The sequence below is a fragment of the Hyaena hyaena genome, unplaced genomic scaffold (assembly GCF_003009895.1).
Source record: "Hyaena hyaena isolate Hyena2069 unplaced genomic scaffold, ASM300989v1 scaffold_789, whole genome shotgun sequence".
Lineage (NCBI taxonomy): Eukaryota > Metazoa > Chordata > Mammalia > Carnivora > Hyaenidae > Hyaena > Hyaena hyaena.
In genome coordinates this window covers 882,171-897,705 of record NW_024081422.1, presented here as the reverse complement: position 1 = coordinate 897,705, position 15,535 = coordinate 882,171, and the positions used below count along the sequence as shown (strand labels likewise).

The 15,535-nt window shown below is 35.4% G+C and overlaps 1 protein-coding gene across 1 annotated transcript in view; it reads right to left on the bottom strand.

Annotated features, from left to right (window-relative positions):
* Positions 1–15,535, bottom strand: part of TASP1 (taspase 1) — a 114,272-nt gene that overhangs the window by 15,700 nt on the left and 83,037 nt on the right. The window lies entirely within an intron of this gene.

Sequence of the window (15,535 nt, the reverse complement as noted above, 5' to 3'; positions counted from 1 at the left end):
TAATAACAAATGATAACAAAAATATTACATTTCAAAACTTGTGGGATACAGCAAAAGTGGTAGGTACATACAGAAAAATTTATACCCAAACTTGATATTAGAAAAGAACAAAAAATGACTTAAGAGTCCAACTAAAGAAGTTAGAGAACAATATAAACACGAAGAGAAGGGAGAAAACAGAGATAAGATAAAAAATCAATGAAAAAGAAATAAACATTAAATAAATAGATTTTTTTAAAAAAGGGCAAAGTTGGTTCTGTGAAAAACCTACTTGTTGAATGAATGAACTTAATGAATTAAATCTGATAGGCAATAATTTTCTCTGGATATCACCTATATCTCAGCAAATGTCCAGCCCTCCTACCTTCTACCCAAAAGAGAACTTTGGCTCTCTGGAGTAACAGCAGACACTGGCATTCCTCCTAACTCATACTTCATCCAATACAAAAGTGGGTCCCCACTCCTTTGCCCCCTTTCCCCATCCCACACCAAGATACTGCCACTGAGGTCTCAAATAACTCCAGAAAGGATTTCCTTAATCTCTTCCCAACCACATAGGATGCCCCTGCATCTAAAGGCTCAACCTGAAACAAGTGTTTCTCCTTCTCTGTGGGAAGACTCTGTATGTTGGCTTGTCCTAGGATCTTTTGGGGCTTGTCTTGTTCCTCATCCACCTGTAAGCCCCAGCTAACAAAATATCATAAATAAATATTTTAACTGGCCTTCACCAATAAATCAAACTCTGTGCCCTCAGAAACTGCATCTTGCACAATATATCTGCATGATCCAAACTCAGCCTATCTAAAGCAGTTTTCCTATTACCTCACATATTTCTCTCTGATTATTTCATATTTATATCTTCCCTAAATGTAATGCTTTTGCACATTCTGAATAGGTTCTTTCCCAAAAGTATGAAATCTTTGGCTGGTCCTCATAATAACCACACTAAAGTCCAGACTCATTTTTTACAATGTGGGAGTGATCTTTGTTTCAGGAGGTTTTCCATGCCCTCTTGGGCTACTGTTCAAAACAAACTTCTAAGACTCTTACCATCACACATTAAGCTTCACCTAATCTATAAAGAAATTATATGTCTTGATATTGATCACATTCTCCCATTCAATGTTTTTCTTTTGATAACACATCTTTACTGCCCTCCTATCTTTTGGGGTCATCTGGCACCAGATCTCACTCTTCTCATTTTTAACGAACCTGTTCACTTTCTTTAATTCCAAATTGCTTTCCTAAAAACTCTACGCAAGTAATACATATAATATACTTTAGCATTAACTTTGTTTTTCCACTGGAGACTATTTAAACTCAGTCATCACCACCTGAGAAACATGTTCAAGGGAGGAGGGAATCAAGACTATTTAGCAGTTTTACTTCATATAGGCACGTATATCATAGTACTTGAGTGACAGAGATAGCACAACATGCTACCAGCATACTCACTAATAGGCTATGAATTTCATTACCTGGCCAGATTAAAAACCACCCAAATAAATGAACTAAGACCTTGCTAATTAAATAGACAGCAACAAAGTCTCTTTAATAAGAGCAGGCAACCTTTTTCAATTTAGTTGTCCAATTTGGCTCTTTCCAGGAACACCTGGCCGTGGTCTGGACCTCTGGTCTTTCTTTCATTTCAGGGCATACATTTACCTTCTCTGGATAAAATTACACTTTTTCTTTTAAATACCAGAGCCCCACTGGCCTTTGAACTGAGTCTTAAAGCAGTAGGGAATAACAGATAAAGGACTAGAAGGTAGCTTGGACAATCTGGACTCTATTCCTGCCAATGAAACACCATGACAATTGGGATGGGTCATTTAACCTGGATTTAAATTCAACCCTCTCCAGTTTGAATATTTGACACTGACTTTAATAACAAAGTAATAAATTACTTTATTTGTTATGAGACTTAAAAGCATAGCAATATCTATTTGATCATATGAGTACACCCACCAAAATATAATTATTAAACACAAAAATACACAACTATGAAAGACAATATATTAAGATATAAAGATATTTAAAAAACAAAAAGGAAAAAAAAGTACCCACATACTTTTTCTCCTTTTACTCCTCAATAGCTTAAAATTTTATTCGAAAGTAGGAAGGAATCAAAGAATCACAAAGAGTAGGAAAGGAACTAAGTATATTCTAGGATATAAAATACAACCTAAACCAATTATGATAGTACTATATCCTAGAAATTCTAATGCCATTAAAATCAACCTCAAGGATATCTTCAGACTCCCAACACTCAAAAGCCTGTGTTTAATAACAAACAGTCACCAGGATAGGTCCCATTCATACATATTTCAAAATATTTTCATTTGCTCTTAAGTGTAATTAATACAAATAAAAATAGACAAATGTTTAAAAAAAAAAGTAGACAAATATTCAGAGAATACTCTGGCAATGGACTTAATTCCTCCATGGCCTGTTTTCCTTTGCTCAATTTTGTGCACAGTTGAATCTGATCAAATGTCATGCCCTCACCAGGGATTACAAACTGCCAAAACCAGAGTTTGCTTTCAACAGCAAAGTATAATTTTGATGTTAGACATTCTGTTTTTTGAATACCTTAAAATGGAACATGTATCACCAACTGTTTCACCTGTCTAGACTGCCTCACACATGTAGGCTACCTGGCTGGCCCCCAGAAGCATTTGTATTTTAAACCACTATCCTGCAGAAACTCTCGTGCAACCAAGCATTTCCACTTACAGGCTTCTAAACCTAAGTCTTTCTCTTTCTCTCCACCTAGATATCTAAGCCCTACCCTTTATCCAAGACCCAACTTAATTCTACCTCTTCCATAAAACCTACTTAGCGAGCTTAGAGTCATTTCTCCATCCTACTAATTCCCATAGCTCTCACCAATGGCTTCATTCTTCCAGCACATAATACACAGTGTGATTTCTCTTTTAATTCCCCTGGACTAAATATAGTGGTCAGGGCCTAGGTACTATATGCTCTATTTACTCCCTAAAACCTATATAAAAACATGCATAAAAGAGGGCTCAATAAATGTTTGCTGGTGATAATGTTGAAGTCAAAGGTAAAATAGGAACTGCAAAGAAAAACAGGATCCCATGAAGCCATGACCTCTGGTGGAAACATCACTCAAAGCCTGTGTTCTCCTCAAGGTAACTTGCTGGTAAGCTCCACATAACCTCAGGCTGCACAAATCAATGGATAAATGAAAACAGTGCACGGTCTATCCCTTCAGCAAATGACCCAAATTGACCATGCTCATTTTGGCCATGCTTGCAAAATGAAAATGCTCAACACACACACATACAAAGGCACAATAACAGCTTCATTAATTTAGCTTGCAAGGCATTCCCCATTTCCATTCTGTCATCTGTCCTTCCTGGAAAATCACAACCAAAATAACAGGTGCTATAAAATGGGTAGAAACTCTTGTAGTGATGAGAGTCCATTCTTTTTCCTTGAAAAAAGAAAAATAAGACATGATCTAGAAGTGCATTTGTAAAACAGACATTTTTACCTGTATAACAGGAGACATGGTCAAGTTTTCTCTAGATGGGCACGCCCTCTTGTGGGCACTTCTGACTCACCTCTTTGGAATGGTTGCTGAGACTGGGAGCTGTTTCTAAAATATTATTTCCCCACAATCATTTCCCTCACTTACTTATATAGTATCTTCACATCTCTACAATATTGAAGAAGTACAGTGATATTATCAGTAATATTTCAAATATCCTCTCTTCTTTCATTACACCCCAAGAAACAAGTTTATTCTTAATAGAGAAGCTTTGTTTTAGACTAATGTATTGTTTGAAGCACTTAAATAATAGATTCAAACTTATCATGAAAAATGATAAAACCTACAATTTCAGGAAGTAACATTATATGCTTTTATCTCTCAAAATTAGAATCATCTTTTGTAGATGTTTAAGTTAGTAATGTTAACTGAGTAAAAGTACTGTTTGCAGGCACTGTGACATAAAGATGAAAAATCAAAATGCTCATGGCTCCACGAGCTGACACAAATAATATAAAATAACTGTACACACCAATCTCAAAATGTCAAAGGTTTAGACAGTTTAATTCAACAAGCATTTATTGAATGACCATTATATGCACTAGTAAAAGAAAGAAATTTGTTCTCATCTGAGTGGCATTTCAGCCAGTTGTTAAAGGAGGAGAGGACTTGGACCAGAAGAATTTCAGTAGGCAGAAGTGGCTGGTATTCCATTATTAATTACTATTTATCCCATGAAAAAAAAAGAGACATAAGCAAAAACACAGAAGTGAGAACTTTCAGCAAATTCATAGAAAATCAAATATATTTGGCAGGAGAAAAAGATTATTCCAGAAGAAAAATAACAGAAAATTAGGTTGGGTCCAAGTTTCAAGAGGACTTGTAAAGTTAGACTAAAAAGTTCTGTTTTAACCTACAGAGGGTAAAGATTCTATTAAAGTTCCTCCCCAAACAACAAAAACAATGCAGGTATTTTTAAAGAAATATATCCTGGAATAATATACAGGATTAAGGAGGAACTAATTAAGACTAAAAGCCGGGAAGCCAGTTATGCAAATACTGTTAATGTCTAACCATCAAGGATGAAAAAATGCAAAAACAAAAAACAATGCATGTATTTATTAAACAAATGTTTCTTGAGCACTTATTATATGCTGAAGCTGAGAAACCATGGTAACTAAAATAAATGCCTATGGAGAATGACAATGACCTGGAGACAAACTCTGAAGCACAGAAAAGGAAGAAAGGAGTTCTAGTCCACCTGGAGGAAAGCCAAATGAGTAACAGTGCACATGAGGTTATTAACCAAATGCAATTATATAATTCCTATCTCCCCTAGAATGATCTGTGTTTATTTAAACAATTATTACTACTCAGGTGCTTTTCTAGACCCACTGTGACATATTAAGAATAAAGTAACAATTCTCAAAATGTGGCCCAATAACTTATCCATTCCTGCAGATTTTGATTCAGTATATTAAGAGCACAGCCTAAGAACCTATAGTTGTAAAACTCCCCAGTTGAATCTAATCATTTGCCAGGTTTAGAATACACTAGAAAAAAGGATCTCTTAAATGAGAGGATCCAGGAAGGGGGTTTGGACAAACTCCACATTGCTCCTGAAAAAGGATCAGAGAATTATCAGTATATATATCAGCTGGAAAGAACCATGGTAATCACCTGGTCCAGCATGCTGACTTTACTGATGAGAAAACTAAAGTCTTAGAGAGTCTGGACAAGTCAATGGCAGGACTAAATTAGAACTCATGATCCACTATGCCCCATCTCTCAGCCTACCCTTCTCCCTCCATTCAAGTAATCCCAGCCTCCTGAATTCTAAATAGTTCCCGGCAACTACCTATTCATCAAAATCTTCTGACCGATCACAAGATTAGAGAAGGGTTTCTGATTAGCAAAGTAGCTCAATCAAGCCTTTAAAAACTCAGATGGTTTTCCTTCAACCTAATTAAGCACTGGTTCTTATCTTCTGACCCTAAAACACCTTTGCTCCGTGTTTGTGAACACGTGTATGCACACATTTGTCTTTTCACATATTGGTTCATTCTGCTGGTCTTACTAGCTGTACACATATCAGCATTACTGTCTGTAATGGGTCAACCCAGGTCATTAGTGCCTCGTAATATCATATGAGGACATATTTAAAAGATCTGACTTAGAATCAGATGCTCTTAACACCATGGTCTGAGTCAGTTCCCAGATAGGAAAACTTCTGTCTGTAGCCCCAGTGAAATTCCATTCACTGAAGGTATTTTTCCTGCTAGGAAAGCTACAATATGGTGATTACTACATTATATACAAGATCAGCTGGGACTATTCCAGTGATAATGAAGGAATGCTCTTTTTTCTCACCACTAATTCTATTAATTCTATTAAACACTAAAATTTAAAGGAGATTCTACAGAACTGTTGAATATTAAAAATTGAGGGAGGATTTACAAGGCTGACAATATCTGATGCCAATTTACAAGGGCCCCTGGAAAACCACAGGTTACTTTCATTACAAAATAAAAGGAGCAGTTAAGATTTGTTGACAATGTCGTCTTTCCTCAACCTTATCTCACAATTTTAAGACTCAGTATAGATTTAAGGCATACCTTGGCATGAATTCAAGGTAGACTTGAGAAGAGACCCAACCTACTAGCTATTGAACTTTTATATGAGAACTAAGAAACTTTTCCTGACACAGGGGAAAAAAAAAATACTGCAATTGTCCAGCTACCAAGGATTGAAGGTTCTGAATGTAAACAACTGATTAACTGATATAAAATACAACAAACCACATACATTTAAAGATTTCCTATCAAGTTATATTGCAAAAGAATAGTGATAACCAAGCTCTATAAACTACATAAATTTATGAGGTGGTGGTAATCTAATTAAATGTAGTACAGTTTATTGTTATTGATATATCTGATTTACATGTAAATTCTATAAGCTTATACATAATCGAGATAGTCGTAGGTGATGCAAATGTAATTTTTAATACATCACAACTCAAAGTAATAATTTCAAACTGAAGTAATCACACAGAATGAATTTTCAATTTTATAAAAAGCTTCAACATATAAATATATTTCTTTATGTAAAAAGAATTCAAAGAAGTTTCCTCTGTTTACTCTTATCTATGCATTAACCATCTTCTTAAGAAACACAACAAAACTCCAGATCAAGTAAATTTCTATAAAAGGCTAATTACTCCTTTCCCTGAACACATTATACCTGGACATGGACACAAGTACAAATAGAACAATCTGAGGAAAACATGTTGTTTTTTGTGCATTTATTTTCTTTGATCTTAACCTACCTCTCACCCAAAAAATACAGTGATTTAGTATGATACAGTTAAGCGTTTACATAATAATTTCAAGATGGTGGATAAAAGAGAAAAATGTTACCCACAATATACTTCAAAAGAATAGAATATATTTATATGAAGCGCACAAAGCAAGGCCCAACATTTCCTTTCTGAAACATGTGGCCAATTTGATGTCCCTATGTGGTGGCTATAGAACACAAAATTAAAAGTTGTAGCATCTCTTTAGAGTGGTTTTGAACACACAACATTGTATAAAGCATTGCAAATTTTTCTCAACTTGTTGTTAGAAATCAGAGAATGAAAAATATTCACAAAATGGAAAGGGTCTGATTATCTTTAATTTCACTACCCTATGCAAGCACTGCTTTACCTAAAAACCAATGAAATTAATCGAAAATTCAAATTACTTTGTAAAAGTGGTGGGAGGAGGCAAAGAATTCTATGTACATTCAACTGTAAAATCTGTTATTAAAGAAAAAGACATGGAAACTATTCCAACAATATGCTTGTGAAAAATGAAGGAAAAAAAAGGCTTGAAACATCAAATATATTGAGATCAAACAATACCCCCAACTTCTTTTAATACTCTAAGAATAAAAGAGTCCCTTCTAGTAATATCCAGGGCTAACTGTTTGAAACTGATATTTATGAAATCTAGATTATGGTGTACATTGAGTCTGTTTGTTTTCCAGTGTGAGCATCTCCTCTTTGTAGCAACTCAATCAGTCCTGTGGTATTAGCCAATTACAGCCATTGACTAATGAGCTAACCATTTCATTCCAAAAGAAAGGCCTTCTTTCCCAAACATGATAAAGATTATTGCTAACTACCTTTTTTTCTTTTTGTATCAAAACAAAGCAAAAAATGAATTTAAAACATGTCATCACTTCATCACACATACCACAAGGATTACTGATACATAGTCTAACAATGAGACTTCATGACAGGGGAGATCTAGATGACAATATGCAGGAATCAGAAAGGACAGAAAAGCACCGTGAATATGTGATTAGCAAAACTCATACTGAAGGAAACTTCACACAACAAACAGTTCAGGTTCCTTTACAGAAACACAGTCCTCACTTTGCCTACTACCAGTTTCATTTACCATAGTTTAAATTGTACCAGTCACTCAACAACATGGTTCAAATTTCAGTTACCATGGCATATTAACTATAATAGTTCACTGTTAGTTCTTCAGTTCATAGATCACTATGTAAACATTAGAGGCTCATCATGATCAGTAATCAATCATGCACTTCCTTCAAAGTTTGTAAGTGATGGATCCCTGTGCACAGACAGCAAAGTGTGTAGCCGTGATGCCTCCTTGTCTCCTAGTGATAAATTAATATGACATTTTACCAAAAAAATTGTCACCAAAAGAAGGAACTGACCAGCAAAGATGAAAGCAAGGCAAAGAAATGAAAAGTGATAATGCTATAAGTAAAATTGTAACCAAAAATAAATGAAGTTATAGAAGAAATAGCTGATAGTGGGTATGTCTGACACTGATACACTCAAGAGACTCCTCATTCTACAGTCAGAGGAACTTAGTGAAGACAAATTTATCAACAGAAATAAGGAATGTGGTTATGATAAAATGGACAAAGACGTTCTAGATGAAGTAACACCAGCAAAAAACAAACTTGACATTAAAGAGATTCTAAGAGGGGCGCCTGGGTGGCTCAGTCGGTTAAGCTTCCGACTTCAGCTCAGGTCATGATCTCGCGGTTCGTGGGTTCGAGCCCCGTGTCAGGCTCTGTGCTGACAGCCAGCTCAGAGCCTGGATCCTGTTTCAGATTCTGTATCTCCCTCTCTCTCTGACCCTCCCCTACTTACACTGTCTCTGTCTCTCTCTCTGTCTCTCTCTCTCTCTCTCAGAAATAAAACATTTAAGAAAAATTTTAAAAGACTCTAAGAGAAAGACAAATACATATTACTTCACTTCTATGTGGAATATAAAAACAAAACAAAGGAACAAACAAACAAGAAAAACAGAAACAGAGACATAAATACAGAGAATAAACTGATAGTTGCCAGAAGGAAGGGGCAAAATAGATAAAAAGAGATTAAGATGTACAAACTCTGTTATAAAATAAATAAGCCACAGAAATGAAAAACACAGCATAGGGAATATAATCAATAATAATGTAATAATGTCCTATGATGACAATGACTACACTTATCATGGTAAACACTGAGTAATGTATAAAATTGCCAAATCGCTATGCTGTACAACCTGAAACTACTATAATATTGTATGTCAATTATACGTCAATAAGTAAAGAAATAAACTGAACCCAAAGGAGAAAGTAGGGAAGGAGGAAAGGAGGGAGGGAGATAGGGAGGGACCAGGAAGGAAACAAACTCTGGGAGGTATTTTGCAACATGGAAAGAGCAAAAGATAAAATGTTAAAAGCTGATCCAAAACTAAAAAGGAGTTTGACAATTCACCATGACGTAAAAAGGTGTTCATCTCATATTATAAATTACATGACAAGAAGGCAAGTACCGTTCAAACTCCTCTTGATATGATTTTTTTCAACACAGAAATAAAAACACTCTAATTAATCCTCTAAGGTTTCAAATTAGTATACTAAATATTAGTTTTACTTACCTTTAATCATTTCTCTATACATTTATAACCAACAGTAAAAGAGCTTTTAATGTGTTGACAAAAATGTTTAGAGGAATTGGAACAAGTGCAATTCTCAGACATCAAGACCCCTGTGGACAGTTCCACCTTGCACATATTTATGGCCCAGCACTACCGTGCGCAACGTATGGACTGTCTATATACCATAAGGGAAAGAAGTGGGTAAAAGAAAAATCTGGAAGGACTGGGAGTAGAGGGAGAATAGAACAGAGAGTAAACAATTACTATTTTTATATTATACAATACTTCAGTTAAATAGCAAATTTTTCTCTCTCCAGCCTGTATTCACTCTAAGTTATAAGAAATAAACAAGGGTGAAACAGAGATGCCAATTACCAAGAAAGGAAAATTACTCAGAATTTATACTCCTCATGCTTTAATATTGTATATTAAAATCTATATATCCTGAAAGTCAAGACAAAATAGGTTTTAATCTGATTTACGTGTAGATTAGCTGCTTAACCCAGGATCAGTTTATAGTAATAAGGGACATGTTAATTGTGGGGAAGGAAATGATATAAACGTTCTCCCCTTCTGCCATATGCTATAAATTGTCTACCTAATAACCACTCTCGTCCCCCTCCTTTGACAACAAAACCACTATTTGGTTTGGGAAGACACAGTGTCCAGCAGCAAGCCATAAGCTATATAAAAGACCCGCTCAACTTTCTAAGTTCTCCTACAGCCAAGAATAGCCAAGTGACCGAACTGTGCTCCTTCTCTACTACTCCTCCAAAAATAACTAAGGGGAAGTCTATAGGGAGACTCTGGAAATCTCTTGCATCCCAGCTTTAAAGAGTAACAGATACATCTGGCAATAGTCTCCCCATCCCCCATCATCTCTCTTCTTCTCACCTTGAATGCAGATGTGACATCTAAAATTGTAGGAGCCATATTACATCCATAAGGCAAAAAGCATGAGAGAAAGGCCTAAGAGAATCCCAGATATGTTGGCTCTAGCATGATTGGAAACCTAAGCTAATGCCAGCAACCAACCACCTCCAAACTTTTTATTATATGGCAGAAAGCCAGGGAGCAGGAAGACAAACATACATATCCTAACCACAGTCAGGTTTTCTATTGTTTGCCGCCAAAAACATTCCATAGATTAACCATTCTTGTCTTAAACTAAGTCAAATGAAAATGTAAATGATCAAAGATTGAGGAAAATAAAAACACTACAATTTAGTGAAATAGGAAGCTATTAAATATTTTTCTTGCTTTACTTTTTATTTCTATTGGTATTGTGGTAATATCTGTACAATCAATTACATTTTTAAAGAAAAACAAGAAATATCAATGCAACAAAAATGTCTATTTTCTGAATTAAAATATTGACTTATTCTACCATATACTCTTCAAGATAATATTTATTTCCTTCAACACTGAGTAACAAAAAATATCATTAGGAAAATTACCCAAGCACTCTCTTTTTATTATATGTACATAACCCTACTCACAGGTTATATTAAATAGCTACAACAAACAGTGGTCCCTCTTTCTTTCCCTCCCTCCTTCCTTTCTTCTTCTCTCTCTCTCTCTCTTTCCTTCCTTTTCCTTTTCCTTCCTTTCTCTCTTCCTTCCTTCCTTCCTTCCTTCCTTCCTTCCTTCCTTCCTTCCTTCCTTTCTTGGCTAAATGACTTTAAAAATGAAGGCCACAAAGGCAAACACTACTGTATCTAAGTCAATGATAGCCACAAAGCATTTGAACATCGATTATCACTTTTCTTCCTCAGAACAGAGAGCACTGCTAGGGGAGAATGTCACTATTTTCATTTAAAGGTAAGAAATTTGAGGCTTTGTACATTAAATTACTCATTGAATTCATAGACCATAACTGAAAATGGTACAGTCTCTTGACCTCATACCTCTCTCTTACTACTCCATGGTAAAATTTCTCAAAAGCACCCTTCTCCCTGATCAATCCATGCCACAGTGGTCCACAACCTATAAGTCACAGAAACTGTCCTTATCGAGGCCCAAAGCCTTCAAGGGCCAGTCCTCCATCCCCATTAGCTCTTTTCTCAGCAGCGCTTGACCCAGGTGATAACGGACTTTGAACTGCTCCTCTCTTGGCTAACTAGACATTCTCCTAGTGATACACCTGTCTCTCCTCCTGTATCTTCTTTCTACTTTACTTGGTTTTCCTCTTCCCAGCTTGCAGATGTTGAACTGGTCCAGGATTCAATTTTCAGACCTCTATCTTCTCTAACCTCTTAGTGAGCTTATCTAGTCACATGTATTTATATTCCTTTTGAACCAATAATTTCCAAGAGGGAATCTCTCTCCTGCTCCGTCCACAAGCTTCAGACACATATAACCCAACTCCACAGTTAATCTTTCCTTCTACTATATCAAGATGTCTATTGAAAATCTACCTAACCAGTATGATGAGTGATTGGTTAAAGTTTTCAAAAGTTGAATATTCTCTGGATAATTTAAAGCCAAAGTATGCATAACTTAAACATTTTCTTTTTATTTAAAACACAAAGGTTCATTCATTAAAATTTTTTATATAAAACCAAATCCTTTTCTTTGAATGCAGTCCCACAGCTAAATGTTCCATATCATCTTTCTTACATAAACTATAATACACTGAATTGTCCTACGATTTCAAGTTTCATTTTATCTAAAATAGAACAAGAACATAAAGACACTAGCAATGTACTGTGAATGCAGAATGCTTTTCAGATTTTTGTGATTTTTCTCAATCTTTTACAGCTGTGTTGCCCATACTTAATTCTAGAGCAATTTTTTATAAACCAACTCTATTTTTTCAAGTTAGTTCTCAAAGAGCAATATTAGTTTTCAAACCTACAACTCTCTTTTTAAACTCAGCATTCATCAGTTTACAGGAGACTTGATGCATTATGTAATTACTATGATAAAAACAAGCATAATAAGGCTCTTGGTGACATATAATTCAACTTAAACTAGCAGAGGAGCATGGTATGCTGAAAGGTGGTATTTACGGTGTTCTAAGCTAATGCCTTAGGTAGGGCATTTAGGGTGCTGTTGGAATCAGGAAATACGTTTTATGGTGAAAATGGAAAGTACACGTTAATTTGAGTCCATTAAGGGGATATGGGCCAAATTTCAATTTCCCACCTCTATCATCATGAAATCATACCTTCTCTAGCCCTCCTCACCTCAGTAAATGGCAAAATTGCTCAAACTAAAACTTTCAATTCCTCTCTATTCCTTAGCAACATCTAAGATAGCAATAATGCCTGTCTTTCTTGGAACTCTCAAAATACATCCCTGACATACTCACTTCTGTCCAATTTAATCCCTATCACCCACAGTCTACATTGTCAACATCTCCCAATTATAATAACTTCCTAGTCTCTTCACTTCTATTCTATTATCTTATAAGAAAACCTTGTAAAATGTGAGTGAGACAGCATGGCTTCTCTGCTTTTAACTCTTCAATGTTTACTCATTATTCACGAAATAAAACTGTAAGTCCCTGCCATGATCAGGCAGATCCTAGGGGAGCCAGTACCTAGCTACCTCCCCAGCTTTGTTTCATACCATTCTCCTCTTGCACTCTGCTTTAGGCACAATGACCTTCATCTCCATTCCTCCATAATGCTAACTCCCCACCAGGACCCTTGCACATGCAGTTCATTCTGCCTCGAATGAGTACTACTAACTCTTCATAAAACTGACTTCTCATTTTTCAAATGTTATATCCTCAGACATGTCTCTGTTGATCACTCTAACTAAAAGAGTCTTCCTTTGAGACTCGTATGTCTCTCACATCCAAGTTATTCTGTATCACATCTTCTTGACAGGAGTAGGGGTTCCCTTCATAAGTTACCAAACATAGTAACTATCTTACCTAACTGTATGCTTATATGTTTCTGTTTCTATCCACTAAAATATAGTTTCATTATATCATGAATTTCCTCCACCTTGGTTACCATTGCTTTTCTTACTATGCAGCTCAGTACCAAGAGTAACCACTTAATAAATATTTTCTGAAGAACAAAAAAAAAAAATCTTCTGAATAAAACTAGCTAAATATATTCTCAACTGATACTTGTCTGCATAAAAATCCTACTGATGTCCAAAAAAAGGAAAACAAATCTGCATAAGAATGTTTAGAGCAGCTTCATTCAGAACAGCTAAAATCTGGAAACCAAATGCTCATCAACAGGAAAATGGAGAAACAAATTACAGTACATTCATACTACAGAATATTAATTAGTAAATTAAAAAATGAGCCAGTGATAAGTGTCTCAAAAACACTTTGTGAAAGCAACGAAACAAAAAAGAGTGCCTTTTGTATGATTCCAATTATATATAGTTTAAGAACAATACAAAACATCTACAGTGAGAAAAATCATAGCAGTGGTTGCCTGTACAAGGTAGAGAATGGCCAAAAGGAAGTACAAAAGAACTAGATATGTTCTACATCTTGACAGGTGTATGGGTTACATGAGTATGCACATTTATAAAAGTGATTAAATTGCTCACTGTATGAACATTTTATCAAAATGTTTTAAAAGGTCAAAGGTTTTAAAGTCTTAAGTTTGCTCACTCAGATAACCCAAGAAATGGAAACACACTACTATCCCTTTTCACCAAGATCGACTTACTAATTTATTCATTCACTTCTTAATCTCCTACTCTTCTCTGGCAGAAATATGAAAAGATTTGGGTCAAAATGTTTGGTTCCTTGTGGCTACATACTGGGAAAATATATATCACTATGAAAGATAATTTATTATGCTTTTATATAGAGTAAATAATGTAAAACTATGACAGAAAGCATAAACCAGTATCTGAGCAAATATTGAAGGAATAATCAATAAAGAACATTAATGAGATGTCAAAGTACACCCAATGACTGTGATGTGAGACAGCCAACATGACTTGTGTGTTAACAGACCCCCAAGCCACAGGATGAGCAAGAATGTTGTGGTTTCAATGGCTTCCTACTTCTCAAAACACCTAAGAAATGCAATACATGGACTCATGATGGCACACTAACGCATCAAATGCAAAAAAAGAATGTAAAAGAATAAAAAAAAGAAACATGTAATTAGAATGTAAGAAATCTACATGAATCCAATATATGTATTTCCTTAAAAGACACTCTACCCACTAAACAGCCACGTTAAGAATCACTATTTAGAGCTGCAAGAACTAAAACAGTGGTCATGGCCACATGGAGCTACTGAGCACTTAAAATGTGACAAGGGCATATGGAAACTGAATTTTTAATTTTATTAAATGTTATTTAATTTTAATTTTAAAATATATTCAATTCAACTATTGGAAAGTTTTAGTATGTTTGGAATAACCTGTTATGTAAACCTACTTTTTCAACTGTTAATGTAATGAAATATAAGTACAAACCAAATATTTCAAAACTTAGTGTCATAATTGAGATGTGCTGTCCATATAAAATATGCACTGGTTTTGAAGAAGAAAAAAGAAAGTTCAATAGCTTACTAATTTTTTCACTGGTTACATTTCTTAAGAGATATTTTGGATTCACTGGTTTAAACAGAATAATTATTAAAATTAATCTCACCTATTTCTTTTTACTTTTTTTTTTTTTCTAGGAGAGAGAGAGAGAGAGACAGCGCGAGCAGGGGAGGGTCAGAGAGAGAGGGAGACACAGAATCTGAAACAGGCTCCAGGCTCTGAGCTGGCAGTCAGCACAGAGCCCGACGCGGGGCTCGAACCCACGAACCGCGAGATCATGACCTAAGCGAAAGTCGGACGCCTAACCGACTAAGCCACCCAGGCGCCCCGCCACATATATACTTTAAAGTTTTCCAGTAGTTACATTAAAAAAGTAAAAAGAGGGGCGATACTTTAAAGTTTTCCAGTAGTTACATTAAAAAAGTAAAAAGAGGGGCGATACTTTAAAGTTTTCCAGTAGTTACATTAAAAAAGTAAAAAGAGGGGCGATACTTTAAAGTTTTCCAGTAGTTACATTAAAAAAGTAAAAAGAGGGGCGCCTGGGTGGCTTAGTCGGTTAGGCGTCCGACTTTCGCTTAGGTCA